Consider the following 9,107-nt stretch of genomic DNA (forward strand, 5'->3'; position numbering starts at 1 on the left):
AATTTAATCACATAAATATGTACAGCCGTCCCAGAAAGATAAACTCAAAGGCAGTCAGGCAATTGACGTTTATATACCATCCTGGGGTTTTCCTGGTAGCTCAGCTGGTAAAGTCTCTCCCTGCATGCAGGAGACCCCAGTTTCGATTCCTGGGTCAGTAAGATCCCTTGGAGAAGGGATAGGTTACCCACTCCAGCATTCTTGGGCTTCCCTGGTGGCTCAGACAGTAAAGAATCTGCCTGCAATGTGGGAGATCTAGGTTTGATCCCTGGGTTGGAAAGATCCCATGGAGGAGTGCCTGGCAACCAACTCCAGTATTCTTGCCTGGAGAATCCCCCTGGACAGAGGAGCCTGGCGGATTACAGTCCATGGGGTCGCAAAGAGTTGGACTCAACTGAGCAACTAAGCACAGCACAACACAGTACATACAATCCTGAGCTAAGGAGAAGAGAAGAGGGTAGTGGTTGGGGACTCCAAAGGGGCAGAAGACAGTTCGCCAGATTATGAGAAGAGCAAATGTTTGCTACACGCATGTTTGTTATGGCACACAAATAAGTCTGTCTGATATAGAAAGTATCTCTGGGAATAGCTCTCTTTCTGGTATAGGCTCCCTATAAGCAGTTAAGGGAGAGATAAAAAGCTTTTCCTGAATCTGCTGAGTCTTCAAGTCAGTTCAGTTGCTTAGTCGTGTCCGACTCTTTGGACCCCATGGACTGCAGCACACCATGCTTCCCTGTCCATCACCAACACCTGGAACTTGCTCAAACTCATGTCCATTGAGTCAGTGATGTCATCCAAACATCTCATCCTCTGTTGTCCCCTTCTCCTCCTGCCTTCTGTCTTTCCCAGCATCAGGGTCTTTTCCAATCAGTCAGTTCTTCGCATCAGGTGGCCAAAGTATTGGCGTTTCAGCCTCAGCATCAGTCCTTCCAATGAATATTCAGGACTGATTTCCTTTAGGATGGACTGGTTTGATCTCCTTGCAGTCCAAGCGACTCTCAAGAGTCTTCTCCAACACCACAGTTCAAAAGCATCAATTCTTTTAATTGCCTTCAACTCAAAGCAATCAACTTGCTAAAGTAGCACATTTTGGGATGGCATTTTCTGCTCCCCACTCAAGTTATTTCACAAGCCCTCCCAGTAACTACTCAAGTAACTCATCTTTGGGGAGGTGTGTGTGTGTGTGCGCGCTTAATTGCCAAAGTGGGAAAGCAGAATGTTGGAACACAATTGCAACCCCTGGTAATTTTGTATAGCATGTTTCAGTTGTCACACGGTTCACATAGAATCACTTCTTACCCGAAAAACTGCTTGATTTGCTAAATGAATGCTTCATTTCACTTACCTCCAAGAGGAAATAAATGTTCTGTGATGGCCATGAGGAAGGTGGCATTTTATATCAAGTGGAAATTGTAAACCTCTTCTGTGGCAGCAACCTCAGCAATAGTTTTATTGATAAAAACATATTATCTATTTTTTGTTGCTTTCTTGGGTTTTGCCTTCTGATCGTGGAATTAAAATTACATAGTGTTTTCTTTTTTTCTTGCTTTCTCTAGTTGCTGCAAGCGTGGGCTACTCTTTGTTGCAGTGCATGGGCTCATGGCAGTGGCTTCTCTTGTGGAGCACAGGCTCTAGGGCACAAGGGCTTCAGTAGTTGTGGCTTCCTTGCTCCACAGCATGCGGGATTTTCCCAATCAGGAATTGAACCCGTCTCTCCTGTGTTGGCAGGAGTATTCTTTACCACTGAGCCATCAGGGAAGCCTGGTGATGGAATTCATATATGCTTAAAAGGATTTTAAAAGATTAGAACAGTTTGATTTTCCTTTTCCTTTTTTCGGTAAGGGAACTTTGGATGATTTAATCTAATTTATGTAGCCTGTATTAATCCTAAATTCCATGTAGTGCTCAGTTTCCCCAAGGAATCAGCCCGTGGAGGACTCAAAGCGTGGCCTTCAGCTACCAAGTGAGCCAGCCAAGTCTAGCGGTTCTAGGCCCCTTGCTCCAAGAGCTCTTCTCGGCTAAACGGCCAGGATATGACTTTGTAGAAGGGGGTTCAAACTTTCTCATTACAGCCTCAGTCCTGCCCAGGAACCACGGCACCACCTCTATCTCTCCCAGGGTGTATGTAGAATAGCTGTCCTAATAATTGAAATTTCTCAAGGAGGTTCCGAGATTCCTGGACCAGGGGGCTGGGTTGAATGGATAACACCTTGCCCTCATAGCAGGATCAGCTACATAATTTGCAAACTCAGTACTGAGAAATGGGGTGTTTCCTGCCATATCAGTAAGCAAGGATGTCACAGTCATCAGCGATTCCAGCCCTCCAGGGCAACAAGGAAGGAGAACAATACCTGCCATCCTACAGCCATTAGGTTGCTGCCACTTTCTAGGGCGAGCACTGAAGAATCACGCAGGAAACTGGCCCCATAGCTGAGATGCACATGGACTCAATGTACATGAGATTGAGCAAGCTCTGGGAGATAGTGAAGGAGAGGGAAGCCTAGCATGCTGCAGTCCATGGGGTCACAAAGAGTCAGATATGACTTGGCAACTGAATAGCAACACCGATATGAAAGGAATGATTTCAGTGAGCCCAGACTCTTGCGTCTTCCCATGCGTGGAAAGGCACTCAATTCCTTAACTTGAGTTATCTGGTTTTCTCTAATTCACGAAAATACTTTTGGTGTTCAGACTACCTGCCCTGTGTTGCAAACTTCTATGTAACCTGACTCCTCCCCCTACCTCCTCGAAGCAGTTCTCTTAGGGTCACTTGAGACGCAGTCTCCCAGGCTTGAAGTCCTAAATAATTCCACCGAAAAAAATGTAACTCTCAACTTTTAGGTTGTGACTATTTTTTAAGTCAACACCTGGTAGCAAGATCAACTACATAAATTGCAGACCCAGTACGAAATAAAAACATGAACCCTTCCTCGACAAATTGTTAACAATTGCCAGACAGCAAAAGCAGAATGTTCAGCCAAGTGCAGGACCCTTCGACCCTAGATCTCTGTATGATGGACTGCATACGTTGTGCGTGCACGTTACATCGCTTCAGTCGTGTTCTTCCCTTGGCGACCCTGTGGACCGTAGCCTGCCAGGCTCCCCGATCGTGGGTTTTCCAGACAAGAATACTGGAGTTGAAGGAGTCCTTGGGCCTAGAAAAGAAAACTACAGTCTCAAAGTCCCTTGCTGAATCATCTGATTTCGGGGGAAACAAAACCGAACTTTAAGTCCTGCCTTGATGCTCCGGGCCGGTTGCATCTACCTGGGACTTATCACCCCCTCCCCAAACCCTCCCACCCCCTGTTCAACTACCAAAGATTACCCAAAACGTCCTGCCTGACTAATGTTTCCCTTATCGCTTCCACAAACCTCCCTTTAAATATGAAGCCTCCCTGATCCCTCTCGCTCTCAGCCTGGTCGTTAGGCCGACTGTCGCCCCTCCTTGCCTGAATAAAGGTACCCTACCTTTGTGGAGGTCATCTCCTTTTTTTCTGCCTCAGCCTGAACTATACCGTGCATTCTTGGTGCTGAAACCCGGGAGAGGGCGAGGCACTTGTGTGTGTGTGTGTGTGTGTGTGTGTGTGTGTCTCTCTCTCACGCTCTCTCCCTCGAGGCACTTGTGTGTGTGTCTCTCTCTCACTCTCTCTCCCTCGAGGCACTCGTGTGTGTGTGTGTGTGTGTGTGTGTCTCTCTCTCTCTCTCTCTCTCTCCCCCTCGAGGCACTCGTGTGTGTGTGTGTGTGTGTGTGTGTCTCTCTCTCTCTCTCTCTCTCTCCCCCTCGAGGCACTCATGTGTGTGTGTGTGTGTGTGTGTGTGTGTGTGTGTGTGTGTGTGAGTATCTCTCTCTCTCACTCTCTCCCTTGAGGCACTCGTGTGTGTGTGTGTGTGTGTGTGTGTGTGTGTCTCTCTCTCTCTCCCTCGAGGCACTCGTGTGTGTGTGTGTGTGTGTGTGTGTCTCTCTCTCACTCTCCCTCAAGGCACTCGTGTGTGTGTGTGTGTGTGTGTGTGTGTGTGTGTCTCTCTCTCTCTCTCCCTCTCTCTCCCTCTCATTGTTTTCCCTTTTCCCGGAATCTGGGAACGTGAACACCTGCCAAACTCACTTTCTGCCAGGGCTCAGGTTCCCCTTGGGGACGCCCAGTGCCTTCGTGAGTCGTGCAAGCCTTGTGCTAAGGCTTTCTTGGTGCTTTGCGTACCCCCAGGCCTCGGCTCTACCCGCTTTCCCCCTCTCTCTCTCTGACGGCCTCCGGAACAGGGAACACTTGCCATTCAGCTGCTCTACATGCAACACTCCACTCAGGCTGGCCCCAAGATTAAGGTAAGATCCAGACGGTGTTCTAGAGGCGCCCTAGAACCCAGTCCTCTCCGGATCTCGGGGACCTCCAGCCCAGGGCCACTCTGTAGGCGACGGTGGGGGACGCTCCACCTTGACACAGAGCTCTCTTCTCATAATTCCTATTGTGACTACAGGTGACGACTTGAACTTCCAATAGGAGCCTCTGCTTGCCTTTCGATTATGGGGTCTGGCCAATCTGTCCCAAAAGATTCCCCTCTGGCCTGTGTTCTCAAAAATCTCAAACCGCTCTTACTCACTGAACGCAGAGCTAACCGCTTAAAACAACTCTGTATTCAGATCTGGCCTCAATACCAATCAGACAATCAAGACCGCTGGCCTGAATTTGGCACATTTGACTTTAACATTCTTCAAAATCTCACTGACTTCCTTAAATGGAATGTGCAAGTGGTCGGAGGTCCTATATGCCCAAGCCTTTTGGGGACTTCGGACCAGGCCCTCCCTAAGCGAGGCCTGCTCCACCCACAAGGTCCTTCTATGCACCTTGCCACCCAAGCAAAAGGGCTATTCTTCAACTAACCCCAATCGCAACCTTCTGCACCCCCGGAGTTCGACCCCGCAGATGAGCCCCCTCCTACCAGCCACACTGCCAACCCTCTCCTTCCCCCTCATTCAACTCACCTACTGACTCTGAAACCTCTCCTGACTCTCTCTCAACCCCGCTGCCCCATCTCCCTGACTCCTCCTCCCCCCTTCCCTTCCCCCCTGCCACAGGGTCAAGTACCCAACACACGTTTCCCCTGGGAGAGGTGGAAGGACCAGAGGGCCCCACCCAAGTCCACATGCCATTTTCATTGTTAGACATGAGCCAGATAGAAGATTATGATCATTTTCTGAAAATCCTACCAGATACAGAAAAGAATTTCTGAGACTCTCCCAGGCCTATAACCTCACACGGAGTGATGTATATGATATCCTAAATATAATATAAATCACTATATTATAAATCACCAAATCACTCTCACCCCAGAAGAAAAAGACTATATCTGGCAAGTGGCAAAAGCCCATGTTGATCACTTACATACCCAGGACCGGAATAGCCCAGTTGCTGATGAGGCAGTGACTCAGTTAGATCCCCACTGGACGTACCAGCCCGGTGACCCAGGTATCAGGAGACTCAGTCATATGATTACCTGCCTTCTAGCAGGAATGCAGAAAAAATACTCATATCCATGTCAATTTATCAATAAAGTCAGGGAAATCACCCAAGGGGTGGACGAAAATCCAGCCTTATTCTTGGCATGCCTCACAGAGGCAGTCCAGAAGTATACCAGCCTAGATATCACCACCCCCTGCTGTGTTACTCTACCTTCATGTTCAGTTCATCAGCCAGTCTGCCTCTGACATAAGACGCAAGCTTCGACAACTAGAGAAGGATCCTGAGACCCCCCAAAGAGACCTTCCAGAAGTAGCCTTCAAGGTGTTCAATAATAGAGAAGAGGAGGCAAAGAGAGAAAAAGACCATGAGAGAAAAGCTAAATATGCCTTTTTGGCAGCAGCAATTAAGGGAAGAGATCAGCCCGGCCCAAGTCATCCCAGACCAGGGCTTAAGACCCCCCACCCCCCAGACCCTGCTTTCAAAGCAACCAGTCAGGACACTGGGCAAAGGCATGCCTGAACTCATGGCCCCCAACAAAAGCGTGCCCAACCTGTGGTCAATGGGGACACTGGAAGATGGACTGTACCCAGGGACCCCTGGGGAGGTCCTCGCCTCCCAGGCTTGGAGAGTGGAATGTCCACAGGGATGCCCTGGTACCCCTGAGGAGATCCCCACTTCTTCCCAGAACCCCAGCCCAACCCTATGAGAGTTGTTTCAGTGACAGGTCCCGGATTCCAGCCCCCCAGCCCATGTCCCATACATGAGCTCAGAACTTAGGGTAGGCGGGGTCAGTTCAGTTCAGTCGCTCAGTCACGTCCGACTCTTTGCGACCCCACGAATCACAGCACACCAGGCCTCCCTGTCCATCACCAACTCCCGGAGTTCACTCAAACTAATGTCCATCGAGTTGGTGATGCCATCCAGCCATCTCATTCTCTGTCATCCCCTTCTCCTCCTGCCCCCAATCCCTCCCAGCATTAGAGTCTTTTCCAGTGAGTCAACTCGTCGCATGAGGTGGCCAAAGTATTGGAGCTTCAGTTTCAGCATCAGTCCTTCCAATGAACTCCCAGGATTGATCTCCTCTAGAATGGACTGGTTGGATCTCCTTGCAGTCCAAGGGACTCTCAAGAGTCTTCTCCAGCACCACAGTTCAAAAGCATCAATTCTTCGGCGATCAGCTTTCTTCACAGTCCAACTCTCACATCCATACATGACCACAGGAAAAACCATAGCCTTGACTAGACGGACTTTGGTTGGCAAAGTAATGTCTCTGCTTTTTAATATACTATCTAGGTTGGTCATAACTTTCCTTCCAAGGAGTAAGTGTCTTTTAATTTCATGGCTGCAATCAGCATCTGCAGTGATTTTGGAGCCCCCAAAAATAAAGTCTGACACTGTTTCCACTGTTTCTCCATCTATTTCCCATGAAGTGATGGGACCAGATGCCATGATCTTTGTTTTCTGAATGTTGAGCTTCAAGCCAACTTTTTCACTCTCCTCTTTCACTTTCATCAAGAGGCTTTTGAGTTCCTCTTCACTTTCTGCCATAAGGGTGGTGTCATCTGCATATCTGAGGTGACTGATACTTCTCCCAGCAATCTTGATTCCAGCTTGTGCTTCTTCCAGCCCAGCGTTCCTCATGATGTACTCTGCATATGAATTAAATAAGCAGGGTGACAATATACAACCTTTACACACTCCTTTTCCTATTTGAAACCAGTCTGTTGTTCCATGTCCAGTTCTAACTGTTGCTTCCTGACCTGCATACAGGTTTCTCAAGAGGCAGGTCAGGTGGTCTGGTATTCCCATCAGGTAGGCGGGGTAGTGGTCGGGAAAAAGAGCTCTTTTATGGTAAACACTGGAGCTGCTTTCTCTGTTAATTTCCTACTCTGGCCCAACTCAAGACTCAGAACTCACAATCAAGGGGATCTCTGGAGTTCCCTTAAGGCCAAAAATCTGCCCTCCATTACTCTGTCAGTTTGGAAAATCGACCCTCATACACTCCTTCCTCATAATGCATCAGTGCCCGATGGCACTCCTAGGGAGAGATTTGTTATCCAAATTGGGGCTCTTTATTACCATAACCCCCTCAATACAGTCTCTATATTCTGCATGCAGATGGCACCTGGACCTTCCCTACCCATCACCCTTGACCTTCCCTTGGATCTACCCACCTTAGACCCCCAAGTCTGGGACACTGGGACACCCTTCCATAGCCAAACGTCATCTCCCAGTCCACATTACCATAAAAGACCCTCGACTATAATCACCCAACAACAGTACTCTCTCACCCCGGAGGCCCACAAGGTACTTAAGCCTATCATAGACCATTTTCTTCAAGCCTCCATCTTAATTCCTACCCATTCACCACACAATACCTCTATTCTGGCAGTAAGGACGGGACCAAACTCTTGGAGACTGGTCCAAGATCTTCAAAAAAATCAATGAGGCCATCACGCCAACATTCCCAGTAGTCCCTAACCCTTACACCCTTCTGTCCGCTGTACCCCTGACTACAACCCACTTCATGGTATTAGATCTCAAAGATGCCTTTTTCACCATCCCCCTCCACCCCCTCTCCCAACCCCTTTTCGCCTTCTCCTGGCAAGACCCCGAGACTCATGTTTCCCAACAACTAACATGGACAGTTCTCCCCCAGGGGTTCAGAGACAGCCCCCACTTTTTTGGACAGGCTATACCAAAGGACCTGCAGACACTCGACCTAGCCCCGAGTCATCTCCTCCAATACATAGATGACCTCCTCCTTTGTAGCCCAACCCGAAAACTCTGCCTCCAACATACTGCCAAACTCCCTGGGACCCTGGAATCCTGGGGTTATCGAGTGTCCCGATCCAAGGCTCAAGTAATATAGACAAACGTCACCTACCTGGGGCTTTCCATATCCCACCAACAAAGAACTAACTATTCCCCCAGATAGAATCCAGGCCTTAATTAACTGTCCACATCCAAAAACAAAAAGGGACTCCTATCTATCCTTGGCCTCCTAAAGTTTTTCCGCATCTGGATCCCTAACTTCCCCCTCACTGCAAAGCCGCTCTATGAGGCAACTAAGGGATGTCTGGATGACCCCTCTTTAACCCCTCCTCGCTGGCCAATCCCATTCACCAGCTCACCCAGAGCCTCCTCCGAGTGCCCTCTCTCCAGCTGCCAGATCACAACAGGCCATTCTTTCTCTTTGCCCATTCCAACCAAGGACGGACCCTGAGACTTCTATGCCAGCGGGCTGGAGACACCTGGGCTCCCATAGCCTATCTATCAAAACAGCTTGACATGGTGACCAAGGGCTGGCCTCCCTGTATACAGGCCATGGCTGCTATCGCAGCCCTCGCACCCAAAGCAAATAAACTCTCTAGGCATGCCCCTTTAACAGTCTGTTCTCCACACACCTTCCGAGACTTACTATCACATCGGGCTTTCCTCTCCCTTCCCGCTTCCAGGGTACAGGTCCTACCTTGTACCTTTCTCCTCGACCCTCAGCTCTCATTCTCCCCCTGCTCTCCCCTTAACCCCGCCAGCTTATTACCCACGTCCTCTACAACAGACCCCCTCCTACATAGCTGCAGCCTAACAGTAGATCTTACCCAAAACCCCTTCCAACATTTAACAGATCAGCCCATCCTAGACCCAGACACC

This window comes from Moschus berezovskii, chromosome 24 (assembly GCF_049115385.1).
Source record: "Moschus berezovskii isolate FMDL1 chromosome 24, NW_MosBer_1.0, whole genome shotgun sequence".
NCBI classification, from domain to species: Eukaryota; Metazoa; Chordata; class Mammalia; order Artiodactyla; family Moschidae; genus Moschus; species Moschus berezovskii.